Source organism: Anas acuta, chromosome 5 (assembly GCF_963932015.1).
Source record: "Anas acuta chromosome 5, bAnaAcu1.1, whole genome shotgun sequence".
Classification (NCBI taxonomy): Eukaryota; Metazoa; Chordata; class Aves; order Anseriformes; family Anatidae; genus Anas; species Anas acuta.
The window spans coordinates 48,322,714-48,337,973 of NC_088983.1; the positions used below are offsets into that span (position 1 = coordinate 48,322,714).

Consider the following 15,260-nt stretch of genomic DNA (forward strand, 5'->3'; position numbering starts at 1 on the left):
CTTAAGAAAGACTGCGTTAAAGGCGTGTCCCCATTGTCAGCCAGTCCATTAATTAAATGACCCATATTCAGAAATTAAAGCAGGAATTTACACGCCCCTGTTTCAGACTACCAGCTCTCCCTGGCATTGTAGCCAGTACTGGCACACCCCAACACCAGAGGCTACGTGTGTTTGGAGAAAAGTTCTGTACATTAACGAATTATTTTGGTCTTCCCCACACATGGATGATTTAATGAAGAAATTTTAGAGAAACAATTAACTGATTATCATCAGTACAAAAAACTAGTACATAACATTCAGTGAAAACAATTCTTCAGGAAAAATAAATATTCAGTTACACATTCTCAGCTTCATAAACTATTTTCCAACAAGCTTCGAGCTGACCACCTCAGGCAGATCAGAACACCAGGTAAATTAGGGCCAAAAGGACATCATCGAGAAGGTACATAGGACATTCTCTGTCCCAAAGCAAGATAGAGTAGACCTCGGTGTTTGCTCACAGATATCTCTTACTTGTTCTTACAAGTGTCCAGTGGCAGAGACTTTACAATCACTCTAAAAAGTCTGAAAGAAAAAGTAAACATTAACCAAATAACCCCTACATACACAGGTCCACTACAACTCACTTTCATGGCTACAGGACTGTTTTTCTAAATACACAAGGCTCTTGCTTGCTCTTTTGGTCACCAATTGAACTAGCACCTTTCAGAGATAATATATTTACAATTTTGCATATGGAATACGTTCACTCTACAGCGTAACTAAAATAGTATTTATTAATAATAGTTATTAACTGAGAGATTACAATATGATAAACTGTTTATAAAAAAAATAAATAAATAAATCCAAACTTTCCAAACTGATAACCAAAAACTATCAGAAAAAAAAAAAAAAAAGTAAAAAGTAAAATAATAATAATAATAAATAAAAAGGTTTAAAAGTTTTCAAAGCAAGATTTGACAGAACTGGAGATAAATTCAAATACTAGTAAGTAGTTTCATAAACAACTCAGCTGTAGTGAAATGAAAATGCTGTAAATACAGTGGGCTCGATTAGACATGAGGAAAGAAATAAGAATAAAATATTTCACAACAACATTGTGGAGCAAGACTTGGATTAATGGTTATACCAATAAGCAACATAAATTGTGGAAAGACGTTAAATAGCCTATACTTCATGGGACCACTTTATGCTTCCAAATAACCCAGAAGGAAACATGGATTTGTGAGAACCTCAGGATAATACTGTTTTCAGTCTAGATTTAAAATTACAGAATCTCAGGTATGAATAAACCTGCATATAATGAACATACTACTACTCACCATTCTATAGTATGGGATATTCTGTTACTCTGAATAAAATTATTAAGTATGAACAAACTGTACAAAAACAGCAGTATGTATCTTCTGCTGAAAATGTATTACAGAGAGCAAGGAACACTGCCTAACTGCTATGTTCAGCATAACTAGGATTGTATTCTCATCCCATGGTTTGACAGGTAAGAAGGTTTGCAAAAAAATAAAATAAAAATGTAGTTTGGTGAGTTTAATGTCATGGAGTTTTACACCGTCTTTGTCAATGTGAAGTCTCACATGAGGTAAGTTTCACAATAATCCTCAAAGTTTCAGTCCACCTTTGTTCACAGAAGATAAAGGCGTACCAAATCAGTAGATTACCACAACAGAGAGAATTTCAAGTAAATGTTTACGTTTTCATTTGAACTTTAAAAAAGGCTACTCTCTCTTTTTTTCTGCCTTTGAAACATACCGAACATTTTTATCTCTGGAACTCATTAAAAAATAAGATCATGTCCTCAGTAGAAGGAAAGGCAGAGAAGCCATGAGACACAAGATAACTTCTGTAATACAGGCATTTAGGTTTAGAAACATAATCCACTGGAAACGAAAGAAACTCTGATAAACCCATGATCAGACTCTGTGGGATACCAGCCATCACATTCCCACCGCACAGCTGTGTGTGAGGTATCACTTCTCAGGAGAAAACTGAGGGATACAGGACTATTGGCATACTATAGGAGAGGGAATGGGAGAAAGGAGAAGCATAAAAAAGGAAAAATACTACCTCCAGCTGTTTTCTGTAGTATTGATCTTTTAGAAACCTCGGTATATACTTTCTTCTATGTGGCATTTAAAAGCTGTTTCACTGTGCCTGCTCTTTGCATTACTGTTTGCGATTTTTGAAGTCAGTTCTGAGGTGGTATAAATAACTGGCTTCAGCTGAGCTGCTGACACCGGCTGAGGATCTCAAAATATACAAAATAAACACTTTTGTTCCTCAAATGTTTCTCACAGGTTTTGAAATCTAAAAATTTCACATTGCTTTATCCTGTACATTCATCTCACAGATGACTGACGAGCTAAGCAGCAGTCATAGCAGTCATAAAAACTTTGCTTTTCAAACCCAAACACAGAAGGGCAAAGACCAGAGTGAAAGCCAGAATTTGTTAAAAGCCAAGTTCTTCCATTTTAACATTTCCAAATATTTGTTTAGGGGTAATCTTTGCTAACAGGTAAATGCTATGCTGACTGAAAGGTGAAGCACAATTTTCTGGTTCATGCAGCAGGAGCAATCAAAATAAGCATGTTTTTCTTCTGTAATGCATTTTCATCAGGTGAAAAATTGTATGCTGAGTTCAGTTTTGCAGGTGGTGCTCACTGTACTTGCGAAGCACAGATAACCGCTCGACTACAGACATCAGAGGACAAACACTGAGGCACCTCAGACTCACGGCCAGAGGAAATAAACCAGAAAAAGCAGTACCCACAGGCACCAGACACCTTCTGTGGGATGACATGCCAACAGCGGCATTCAGTCCTGGCCTTGAGATCCCTCCTCCTGTGGGTGGTGAAAGCGACCTCCTCCCACACAGCCTTACCTCACACCCAAAATGGCGGCACGAGCCTGTAGGCTGCTGCTCCGTCCCAATGGGCCTCAGCACATCAGTGGTGGGCTGACAAATCCACGTGGCCACAATGGGTCTGGAAGAGGGAAAGGAGTGTGAAGTTTCTGTGTGAAATTTCTGTGGGATGCTGACTTCCCCAGCAGGTTTTAGACACATTTTAGAGAGAAGACAAAAGAGAGCAGCTTGCCCTGACAGAAGATGGTTGAGCCATGAGGAAAGAAGGGCCTTCCAGAACGGCCGTTCACTCACTACTCAGGCACTTAAACCGCTAAAGTTAATTAAATGTATTTTGAAGCAGTGAAGCCCTGTAAGCCATTCCCTGCTCCCTTAGGACAGTAGGCTGAGCGAAAAAACAGATAGGTCTCTCCACTTGAGGGGCCTTGTCTAGTTGCCTCATCTCAGGAGCCCACTGCTGACTCTAATACGAACCACATGGTGGTAAACCCCAATGGCCTGCAGCAGACAGGTAGACAAGCTCTGTCTACCAAAAAACGTTTCATTGTAAATTTTTTAGCTTTTTCAGGTCTAACACAAACAGGAGAGGGACAATTGCTGAGCTGCAGAATGAGTACCCACTTTGGGTACACATCTACTTTTGTATGAAAGCTGCTAGTGGCTTCCACAGCAATCCCAGCCATTGGGAGTTAAGACATAGACTTTCTCACTGTAAAATATGTAAAACAAAACCAAGGATAAAGTTTAAAAAAAATGAATTGATCAGCAGTCACATTTCTTTTACTCCCCTCCCAGGAAAAGACAACATGTAAGAAATGTATACATGACTATCAGTAGTGGGAAAAGATATTGTCGTCTTGCTTATGTTTTTCAGCGTATAACATGCTTCTGGAAATCCTATCTTAATATTTCCTGGAGAAGACAGTACAGTCTACTGCACTGATGATAGGATCATTCTGCTATCTGATTAAAGTGGTATATAATAACAAAACTAATAACAATAAACCACACCAAAGTCATGTCCTGTGAGTATATTGTCTAATTGGATAGACAGTTATATTTTAAGAAAGACAATGTTTCATACAGCTACAATCATTTATAATGTACTTAAAAGTCTATTTTCAGTAATAATGGTTACAGATGTATACAGGCTAGACTAAATTAATGGGCCAAATTACTGAGCTTGCTACAGCAATTGCATGCTGTAAGGGGAACCTAATTCAAAATCAGGCGGTCTAAAAGAGCTGCTGGAAGGTCAGTAACCTGCCCGTTCAAAATTTACTCTTACTGCTAGTATCAAAGCTACAAGCACATGTCCTGGGGATAACCTGGTGGTTGGCAAGTGGCACAAGTTCTGTTACACTCCATTTGCCATCAGGTCAGGTCCTTTGACAGTCCCTCCCCAAAAGCTTAGGTAGAAGAGGTGAGTAGCACCAGGCAGGCTGGGTAGCAGCAGGGCAGACTCAGGTTGGAAACTTGCAGGTCCATAACTTTGTAAGGACAGCAACACACTGGAGGAACTCCATGCACTCTTTTAAATTAAATTAAAAGAAAAAAAAAATCCCTGTATGTTACAGTGGTCATAAAAACATTTGAAAATAGTGTGAAAAGAGGAAAATATTAGCATACACCAATTTTAACCACACCACTAGTGTTAACCCAACTGTGATGTACTCTACTCGCATTAATCCCCTTCACTGGAAAACCTACTTTCAAAATATGCATGAGGAATGTCAACATATATCACTAACAGTGACTGCACATCACAGTTTCTGCCATCAGCCCTCCTTTAAAAACAGGTTATTGGAACCCAAACACACTTTTGACATGACAAGAACTTTTTTGTACCCAGTAAATTCTTACATCAAGTTATTTAATTATGCACCTAGTTTAGCTCTAGGTTTTTTTGTTTTGTTTTGTTTTGTTTTGTTTTGTTTTGGTTAAAGAGCTAGCATATAATGCACTCATCGGTGATACCTTGAGCTACCATGAAAATTGGTCCAGATCTCTTACTATAAAAATTCTTAAAGGAGACTCTTGGGATATTTCCCAAGAAGGGGGAAGTAACACTGTCTTTTACACGTAAGTAAACATCACAGACTTTCAGCCTTCAGCCTGACTGGGACTTTTACAGATGATGAAGAAACTGAACATCAACTTGATCAGCAAAGAGCGAAGCCAAAGGCTTAGGCCTGCAAAGGGCTTCATTCTCCATCACTTCTCTCTTCTCTCCTTCTTCAATATGTCACCTTTGCTTCTTCTCCTCACCTAGAGAGTTTCCTCTCCATACTCCAGCTGAGCTCTTCTCCAGCCTGGCCAACCCACCAGTGGCTGGCTGCAGCTGCACATGACCCAGAAACAGATCTCCCAAGCTGAGACTTAGCAATGAATAAGGATGCTCTGCATAAGTCACAAGCTATTCAAAATCCACAGCCTCTTCTCAAGTCCCTAGATAAAAGTCATGATGGTGGAATGGTTGGATGATATCAAATATTTATATTGCAGCGTTAACACAAATTAAATGAAGAGTATCTGTAATCAGAATAAGGACTGTTGAACATATTATCAGTTATACTCTGGTGATTAAACATTAAATTTAAAGCTTACACTGCTGGTATGGCCTGTATCATAGCTTCACAGTCTCAATGTTGAACACTAAAATACCATTTAACTGTTTTCTGAGGTTCACTGTCAAAGTATACTCAGAGTAAATATCCTGTTTGTAATCAAAAGGACTTTAGTCCCAAAACTCTATTTCCATAACTACAGCATCCTCATTAGAAAACTCAAATTTTGTGAAGTACTCGCTCCACTGATATTTTATCAGTAAAATGTAATTAACAAAAAGCATGCATACAATGTGAATTTGAAATTGGAATGGCAAACTTATGTGCATGGCTAAGTATAACAGTTTTACCAAAACCTAATTCATGGACATTCAGAATCCAAACATAGGAATGAAACACTCAAAATCAATTATACGTGACAATCATTTTAACATGAAAATGCAATAACAGTTTCATTAGAGCAATGCCATAGGTCCTGAATATTATGGCTGTATCTCTACTAGCAAGCAGAACAGGCCAGTGATTGTTTATGGGGCCTATAAGAAGGTGTTGGCACAACACTTTTTGCTTCATTCATCATGCCCTCATTAAGCATCCTATTGCTCAGTCATGCATATCTATAGAGATCCCAGCAGCACACTCACCCTGCTGAGCACAATGCACATCTTCCCATACACTACAACAGCCCCTATGCATAAGAAGAACAAATGCTGAAGAGTGAATATGAGCACATTGCTCTCATGTACTTCTTTACACCAAAAAGACATAATAACCGAGATGGTTTCCTTCTGATATCCAAAGTTGTTTTTTGTTGTTTGTTTGTTTATTTTTGTTTTTTTTTTTTTTTTTAAATGATATATCATAAGCTGTCTATTTCTAATACAGATATTTGTTTGAAACAATGCCAAGCATGAAATACAACTACTGTATCTCAGACATCAGATAAAACCATATGCTAAATGTGTCATGGCAAAGAAGATCAAAATGATTTGTCAAATAGAATTTGAACTTAAATCCAATCCATAATTATGTTTTATCTCATCAGTTTAAACGTAGGTCTTTTCAACCAGTAGCAAAACAAACGTTGTGCACTGTTTTTCTTCCTGAAAGAAAAGGCACTTTAAAGCTGCTATATTGGATCATCACCAACAGTGTCGGTTTCTGTTTGCTTCGAAGGGGTCCAGCATGTGCATTTCTAATCAACAGCATAAAGCACTCCAATGGCATACAGAATTTGCAGTCCTAATGATAACCCTGTTTTCAAAGACTGTGAGTGCTTTCAGATAGGGATGGCCCTTATATGCCATGGCATCTGATCCAAAGTAACCTTGTGCTGGCTTACAGACTCCCTGGCTTGAAGACAGCCTATTAAAACAAGACCTGAATTCTGTGCAAATGATGCATATCAAAGGCACATTTCACATCCTAGGTTTTTAACATGAATTAAATCACATCTGCTTATTCTTAAAGATAGCATGATTGGGTCAAAAACATGTACTCAGCTCCTCTAGATTTCAGTCACTAACATTTCCACAACCAAGCAAAAGCCCAATAAATGTTTATTCTCAGCATCTCTGATATCAAGCAAAAACACTCATGCAACCTGCTGGCAGAGTGCCTGTGTTGGATCCTTCTCTACTGATTGCTCCACGCAGTGACTACCAGCCTGATCATGCAGTTCACAAACACAGCTCTGCACTGTGGAAACTGAAGTCTGGGGCCAACTCCACTGCTATCCACCTCCAACAACGTTGGTTTCCACTGGTTTGCCAGAATTCCTCAAAATCTGAAAGTTCCTTTCCACAGATACAGGATCTTCCTCTGAAATTTCTGGAATGTGTCAGATGCTGCGTTCACAAATTGTCACAATGAAATCAGTGCTAGCGAGCTAAGTATATACCATACTAAGATTGCTCATTTTAAAATATTTTTTTCTCTGCTGTACTTATTCTCACAGTAATAAAGCATTTTATTGAAGTATGAAGACTTAAGAGAGAAACTGGTTGGAAAAAAAATCACCATAACCATACTTGTAAATTACTTTTCTTCTCTGACTGAACTGAAAATTGTAGGAAGCAAAAAGCAGAGCGCTGAAAGTAGTTTTTATTTTCAGACTTCTTGGTTTGTGAATTCCAGGTGCTACTTCTCACGCAAGAAAATTAGATTCAAAAACAAAATTGATTTTTACCATGACAGTTTTTCTGAAGTTAATGACATGCAAATCATTATGCATGTATTTACATTCTTGATTAGGACAAGATTGAGAAGTTAGAAAATAGAGCGACGATGCTCCTGTAGGTTTTAGCAAAGATTTTTCAGGTAGGCAAAAGACATGAATGACTAACATGCAAGAAATAAACAAAGCCCTCCCAAAAAGTATTAAAATGCTGAAGATGAGTAACTTGCCTCTAATGTCCTTATCAAAGAGTTCACACTATCTAGGGTGCCTACTTTCTTAATTAATGGAAAAATAGTTTGATGGGAACACCTACGTCACGCTGGGGCTCTGCGGGGCTCCTCTAGAAACTCGCAGTCCTGCCACACGGCGAATGCTCAGCAGGCTCCCTAACACAATAGTCTGACCTCCGAAGCAATGTAACTGAAGTCTGACAATGAAATTTAAGAAAGAAACTTGATCGAGCCATTGGAGTCTCTTGCATAATTCAGTCTCTCTTCTTTGGACAGCCCTTCACTGATCTGTTGAAGGAGCACCACATCCCTGTCCCACACACCCAACATACACACACCTCACCCAAGGTGCACGCTAATGGGCTGAAGCCACAGGACCACCCACCCCAGAAACATGCTGCAAGGAAGAGGAGGAGCATTTCTAAGAAGCAAACTCCTTGGGAAGTGCTGTGGCAGCTAGCCATGCGCAGACCCCAGCAAAAAAAGAGCCTGGGGCATGTGGTCTGACTTCCTTGCTCTGCACATGGCACAGCTGAGGAGGAAGCAAGAGATGGAAGGGGCTGGCAGGGGAGGGTGGGGGGCTATTTCTGAGTGGGAGAGCTAAGATGTAACCCTGAGCTTACAGCATCTGAGGAATTTCTAAGCTGAAGGAAAATAGAAAGTTCAAACAACCTTATCTGAGAGACTGAAATGCACAAGCACAGGAAAAGGGAAAGTTGAAATAGAAAATGGGAGAGTGGGGGTGGAGGGGGTGAGGGAATCAACCTGAATTCCTCCATTCCCTTGTGGCTTGCTCTTTCATTTGTTTTTTGGGGGATTAACATATTTGGCCTGACTGGAGCCCTTAGATTTCTAATACAGAAGATATGGGCAAAGTTAATGCCCTATGATATCCAGTAGGGCAGCTGGGACTTCAGCTCCTTGGAACTATGAAATGTATGAGATGCCTGTTCAAGTCGCAGAGGCTGAGGACCTGCTAGGTCCCTTCCCAAAGTGTGATGACTCTCATGGTGGTATCCAGCAATGGAGACAGGAATTTAACAGTGGGTACTCTGGTTCACCAGTTGTAGCTGCAACTTTTAAAGAGAACAGCCGCCCACAAAAGGTTGGTGCATACTTTAACCCATTTTCTTGCCACCTCCTGCTACATCTGAGCTGGTGGATGTGAAAGAGCTCCCAGTTTCACACACAGGGGAGCTGGGGCATCGCTAAGCCCGAGGAGCACACTCTTGGCAGACCAGGCAGCGGTGATGCTGCTTTGTCTAGCAGCTCCCTGGGTGTGCTGTGTGCCGCTCCGCATTTGTTCCACGACGACAAGCAGGTTAAGGCCATGCTGTGCTGGGTGATACAAGACACGCTGTAAGAGGAACGTGAAGGTAGAAGGATGACTTTGCTTATTGATTCTTGTTCTTCCCAATCATGGGCAATTAGGCAATCACAAGTCTAATTCAGACAGATCCACGGGAAACCTGATCCACTCTCTAACAGACAACAGGCTTTAAAATAACACTCCATACTGATAGAAGAGCAAAACAAACATCAGACCTTCAGTAAAACACCTAAAGACACAGCTATAGACCTTAAAAAGAAGCATGGAAGATTAAGAGGATTATCAACAATAATCAAAAGTATCTCTTCAAATGAAACCCAGAGATAAAAGCTATATGTCTAATTATATATGTATTCACAAGTGGGATAAGGTACTGTAAAAGCTGCATTCAAGTCTCACACTGCTGAATTGCATTTTAGCCTCTTTGCCTCCTGACTTTGATAATTTTAACATGCTATTGTGCTTTCAATATAAGAGCCATGCGATTTCACAGCTAAGTCACAACCTTGATCCACAAATAGCTTTAAACAAAGATAGCGTTTGTTTTTGAGGGCTTTTTTTTTTTTTTTTTTCTCCCTGCCAGAGCTCCCTCGAACAAGGCAGGTTATTCTGGTTATTCTGAGAGGAGTTAAACAGAGCCAAGAGCGCAGCGAAGGCGAGGAGGAAGAGCCACAAAGGGAAGGAAGTAAAAACTTCCAGGAGAACACGTCCAGGGGTGCGCTGAGTGACCGGTGGGGAGGTTTTGCGCCTTCTCCCGCTGCGAGGAGCGAGGCCTGCGGCGTGGGTGCTAGGGGCGAGCTGTCCAGCAGCCCACCCCAGGCTGCGGGGGCTCCCCGCTGCTTTCGCTCCCCCGCTGCCCGTGCTCCAGGTCCTCCTCCCTGACGGAACCGGGGAAGCGGAGCGATGAAGGCAGCTCTGCAGCGACCGCGGGTTTGCCACCCGCTGCTCACCTGCTCCCCTCTGCCCTCCTCTCCCCTGCACCGCGCCCCGAGCATCCCGCCCCGGGGCTCCCCCACCGCCCCGGCGCCTCCCCGGCAGCAGCTGCCGAGCATCCCCCGGCCGGCAGGCAGAGATTCAACCCCAAAACTCCGCACGGGGCTACTCCGCCGCTCCCGAAGTGGGGCGGGGGTGCCCCCACTGACACCTGCCCCCGTGCAAGCGGGCGCAGCCGGTGCCGGCGGGGAGGTCCGGCCGCCCCCCGTCCCCCGTCCCCTTCTTTCCTTTCCCCCGGGGCCGTGCCTACCTGTGGCCGGGAGCGGGGCCGAAAGTTGCGAGGGGGCGGCGGGGCCCGGCCGCGCTCCCCTCACGCCTCGCTGCCGCCGCCGCCGCCGGCCGGGCTGGGCGGGGGGGGCCGGGCCGGGAGCCGCCCCCCCGCGGGCTGGCAGCGCCCGCCTCGCCGCCCGGCCCCCCTCACACCCACACGCACCCCCCGGTCCTCGCCGGGTGAGTCGCTTTTGGGGTTCCCGGCTCGCTGCCCCGTCGGTCCCGCCGCGCAGCAGCCGCTCCTCCGCCTCGGGCAGCGGAGGGAGGCTCCAGCATCCCGGCCTCCGCCTGCATCCCGGCCTCTGCCCTTCCTGGGCAGCCCCCAGCCCTCACCCACCTGCAGCCAGGGGCAGGCACAGCCCTCGGGGAGTCCCCACCGCGTGTCACGGCACGGGCTGGACCCCCTCGCTCCTGCCCGGGATTCCTGCCGAGCGCTTAAGCTGACCCGGAGGCATGAGAAGCACATGGATGCAAGTTGGGACCAGTGCTCCGTACGCCGTTCCTCTAAAAAGGCTGAGCCTCGCAACATTTTTATCACCCAGCCGGAACGACACCGGCTGTGGATCAGTGATGCCACTCAGGGCAAACATCAAGATGCTCCAGCCAAGGGTGGGGATGTTGGAGCACTTGAAGGAGTCCACCTTTAGGCACAACACCACACCAAACTTCAACAGTGATGACACTGTATTTTTTCCTATGTTAAAACATTTCAAAGTCAATAAAACAGAAAATATACATACAGAAAATATGCATAAACAGCTTTAGCAGCTCACTTTTGGACTTTCTGAACTGCTTTGCACAGTTATAAAACTTTATGCCATGATAACTCTCAAACAGCTCTTTTTAAACATGTCCTTGAAAAGGAGAAAATTCTTTAATACACACAGAGCAACCACGTAACCTCATAAATATTAATGAACATTAAACTGTGTGCCATGAAAATCATTTTCATGCAAAAGGTCTTGCGCACGTAGGTGCAGTCACTGGCAAAGTTCACGCACAATTCTCTCTGCTGGTTGCAAGTCCTTGGTGGTACGTGTGGAGGTCTCGTCTTTAAGATGCCATGAAGCTGGGGATGCCCAGCTCTCAGAATGTAACATCATTAGAGGAAATTAAAAGCAAACAAAAAACAACAGAGAAGCAAGCAAGCAAACAAAAAGAAGGCTATTTGAGTTGGATGGGAATTTTCTACCTCTTCTAAACTGATCTACCCATCCCTACATTTTTCTCTTTAAATTTTAAAGCATCTGAACATTTGTTCTGTCAGTCGAGAAAAAAATGGACTGACTTAAACTCATCTTAGATCCCCAGGGGATATCATGGGAAAATAGGACAGCAGTGCTAAGATGAAAAACTCTATCTACTGCATCTTTTACAATTAAAAACTTACGAACAGTAAGAGAAAGGAAAAAAAAAAAAAAGTGAGAACTGCTTTTATGCTGCAATTCAAAATTCAATATTGTATCCAAAAAAAAACAATGTACAAAAAGTGCAAATGAAAATTACTTACGTCAGTGGCAATAGCTGACAGTTGCTCTATATGAGGAGCATCATTCTGTAGCTTACTGACATGTAATTAATACATAGTATCTTTATCAAATTTCAAATGAAAAGCCTTGAAGCATGATCAAATTTAACTCTGCTTCTTTGTCATGTTTGAGATGCAAGAGAAATTTAGGATCCTTCAAGTATTTCATAAATACTGATGGAGACAACGTGAAAGCACACACACACACACAATATATAGATATATATAACTCCCCCCCCCTTTATTTTTCTAACTACAATGCCTAAAATTTTGCTTCCTGAGTTAAGTCCTACCAAAGCTTCATCTATCATTATATGTTTTCTGTTTCTAGATTTTTAGGTTTCATGAGAAGAAAAAAAAAACACCTATGATGACCTTAAGGAGCTTCAGCTGAGTACGGGCTAGGAAAACTGGGACAAAGAAGTTGCTCCCAACTGTAAATTGTTCCCTGAAAAAATGTGGTAAGTTGTGACAAGATTAGGAGTATTTTTTCTGTTACATTTACCCTTCCAAAAACATGAAAGTAAGTACAGCAAGAGCAAAACTCTGTAGGTAATAGAAATGACACAACTTTGCAGCTTCTGGGAGCTTTCTCACATTAATATGTTAAACTATTAATTTCATAAAACACTCTATAACCTTTAATGGTTGTCCATAAACTTGTGGAAGTCTGTAAACCTGCTGCAGCAGTCTGGGCTATTTAACTTCTGTTTCTGAGCCAGCAAAAAGCATCATCTGACCATCATGGATGGGGTTCATTCACCTGAGAACCATCTGAGCCACATTCAGGGGCTGCCACCTGCAGTTGCTCATCTTTTTCCATTGATAATTGAAGCACAGAGAATTGTCTCAGGCAGGAGAGCAACTGTGTTGCAGGCTGATAGGCTTAGGTGGGATGAAACCCATGTTTCTTGATCACAATAAAGGAAGTTTCAAGGGCCTTTTAACCTCTCATCATCTTAGACATACGCTGAAATAAGTAGTGACTTTCAGATGACACCAAGTTAGGTGCGTGTGTCGATCTGCTCGAGGGTAGGAAGGCTCTGCAGGAGGATCTGGATAGGCTGCACCAATGGGCTGAGGTCAACTGCATGAAGTTTAACAAGGCCAAGTGCCGGGTCCTGCACCTGGGGCGCAATAACCCCAAGCAGAGCTACAGGCTGGGAGATGAGTGGTTGCAGAGCTGCCAGGCAGAGAAGGACCTGGGAGTGATGGTGGACAGTCGGCTGAATATGAGCCAGCAGTGTGCTCAGGTGGCCAAGAAGGCCAACGGCATCCTGGCTTGTATCAGAAACAGCATGACCAGCAGGGCTAGGGAGGTGATCGTCCCCCTGTACTCGGCTCTGGTGAGGCCGCACCTCGAGTACTGTGTTCAGTTTTGGGCCCCTCGCTACAAGAAGGACATCGAGGTGCTTGAGCGGGTCCAAAGAAGGGCGACGAAGCTGGTGAGGGGCCTGGAGAACAAGTCCTACGAGGAGCGGCTGAGGGAGCTGGGCTTGTTCAGCCTGGAGAAGAGGAGGCTCAGGGGCGACCTTATCGCTCTCTACAGATACCTTAAAGGAGGCTGTAGAGAGGTGGGGGTTGGCCTGTTCTCCCACGTGCCTGGTGACAGGACGAGGGGGAACGGGCTAAAGTTGCGCCAGGGGAGTTTTAGGTTAGATGTTAGGAAGAGCTTCTTTACTGAAAGGGTTGTGAGGCACTGGAACAGGCTGCCCAGGGAGGTGGTGGAATCACCGTCCCTGGAAGTCTTCAAAAGACGTTTAGATGTAGAGCTTAGGGATATGGTTTAGTGGGGACTGTTAGTGTTAGGTTAGAGGTTGGACTCGATGATCTTGAGGTCTCTTCCAACCTAGAAATTCTGTGAAATGCAAGTTCAGTTATCATTACACTTCCAAAATTTTTAAAACCCTGCTATCAAACAGAACCTGCATGTAGCTGAATTATAAAAATCAATATAGTGCTGAAGCAATAAAGTGGCAGACTACACTCAGATATCTTGTATGGGAAGACAGAAGTGAAGTACTTCATTTTTAAAAAAACACGTCTATCTTGGCGTTTTAGTAAACTTTCCAAAAAGATCAAATTGTATACATTTGCTAGGAATCTTATTTAGATTGTTTGCACATTTACTCATTTACTAAACTCCATAAAATTCACTTTCATGTCAAAATTAATGTTTTTAGATGCTTAAGACAAATATTTACTTACAGATATGCTCTCAATACCTCACTCCCTTAAATGATCCTACCGATAACATCCTCACCACCAAATTCCTGATCCTTTCCTATGCTCTTCAGTATTCTCAAGACTTCTAAGCTCTTTTGGGGTTTGACATATCTTCTTTACCCCATTTTTTGTCCTTTGCTTCCAATACCTCTTCAGTAACTATTTTTCCTGTTCTGTTCAGAAATATTTTATCAGCTGCTCTTTATAAGCCAGTTTCTTTAGTTTAAACCAATATAAGGTTAAATTAATGCAGATTTTTTTTTCCCCTGCAACTGTGAATGGATTTCCCCAGCAGTTCATTACATCCTTCATGAATAATAAAAGTCATTAAAGGCACCAGTTAGACACAGATCTGGAAGAAGTGTAAAACACATACACATGTCCTGAGGTAAGATTATTGTACCCTTTAAAATAATAAGCCATTTAAGTATAGATATTTAGTGTCAATTTTTATTAGGTTCCTTGCACTCCAAGATAAAATGCCTTTTTAAATTAATAAGAAATAAGGAAATAAATCTGTTCATTTTCCATTATAGGTAAATTACTATGGAGTTATTTGATGAAAGTTTCTTGCTATTAAAAAAAAAAAAAAAGAGAGAGAGAGAGAGAGAGAAAGTACCTTCCGTAATTTTCTCTCTTTACTTCTTTTTATGTTGAAGAAAACAATCCTTCCATAAATTAATATACATGGAAAAAAGGGTCCATACTAACCATTAATTAATAAATTATCTAATTTTCCTGTTTTGAAAGGTAGTTTTTCTTTTTTTCTTCTGATAAATTTGTAATTTGTAAAACACATTTTCACATTTTAATGGTTAATTCCTTTCCTCTTGGGTTATATGCATGACAGAGTTACACAATAATTTATTTTAAGAATTTTGCTGTACTTGGCTCACCATGAGTATTTCACAAAATCATGACCATCCAGATCACATCTTATATTAGTACCCCTACAGTTACCCCACTGGTGTTTCCACTAGCAGTAATTTACCAGAGACAACAAGAAACAGAGAGAGGATGTCTTAGTGATGCATATAAATTGGCCTGAGATTTTCTTTT

General features: G+C 42.1%; 1 protein-coding gene across 5 annotated transcripts in view; it reads right to left on the bottom strand.

Moving 5' to 3' along the window:
- SHANK2 (SH3 and multiple ankyrin repeat domains 2) overlaps positions 1 to 10,573 on the bottom strand; it is a 352,365-nt gene extending 341,792 nt beyond the window's left edge. For 2 of the 5 annotated variants that reach the window (XM_068684603.1, XM_068684602.1), the window contains exons 1-2: positions 10,428 to 10,569; positions 2,897 to 2,999 (exon numbers count right to left, since the gene is read on the bottom strand). The gene's annotated coding sequence lies outside the window, so the exon portion shown is untranslated. Of the gene's footprint in view, positions 1 to 2,896; positions 3,000 to 10,427 lie in introns of all 5 variants that reach the window. The other 3 variants (XM_068684610.1, XM_068684601.1, XM_068684604.1) reach the window with 3 other exon arrangements.
- Between the last annotated feature and the right edge of the window lie 4,687 nt (positions 10,574 to 15,260).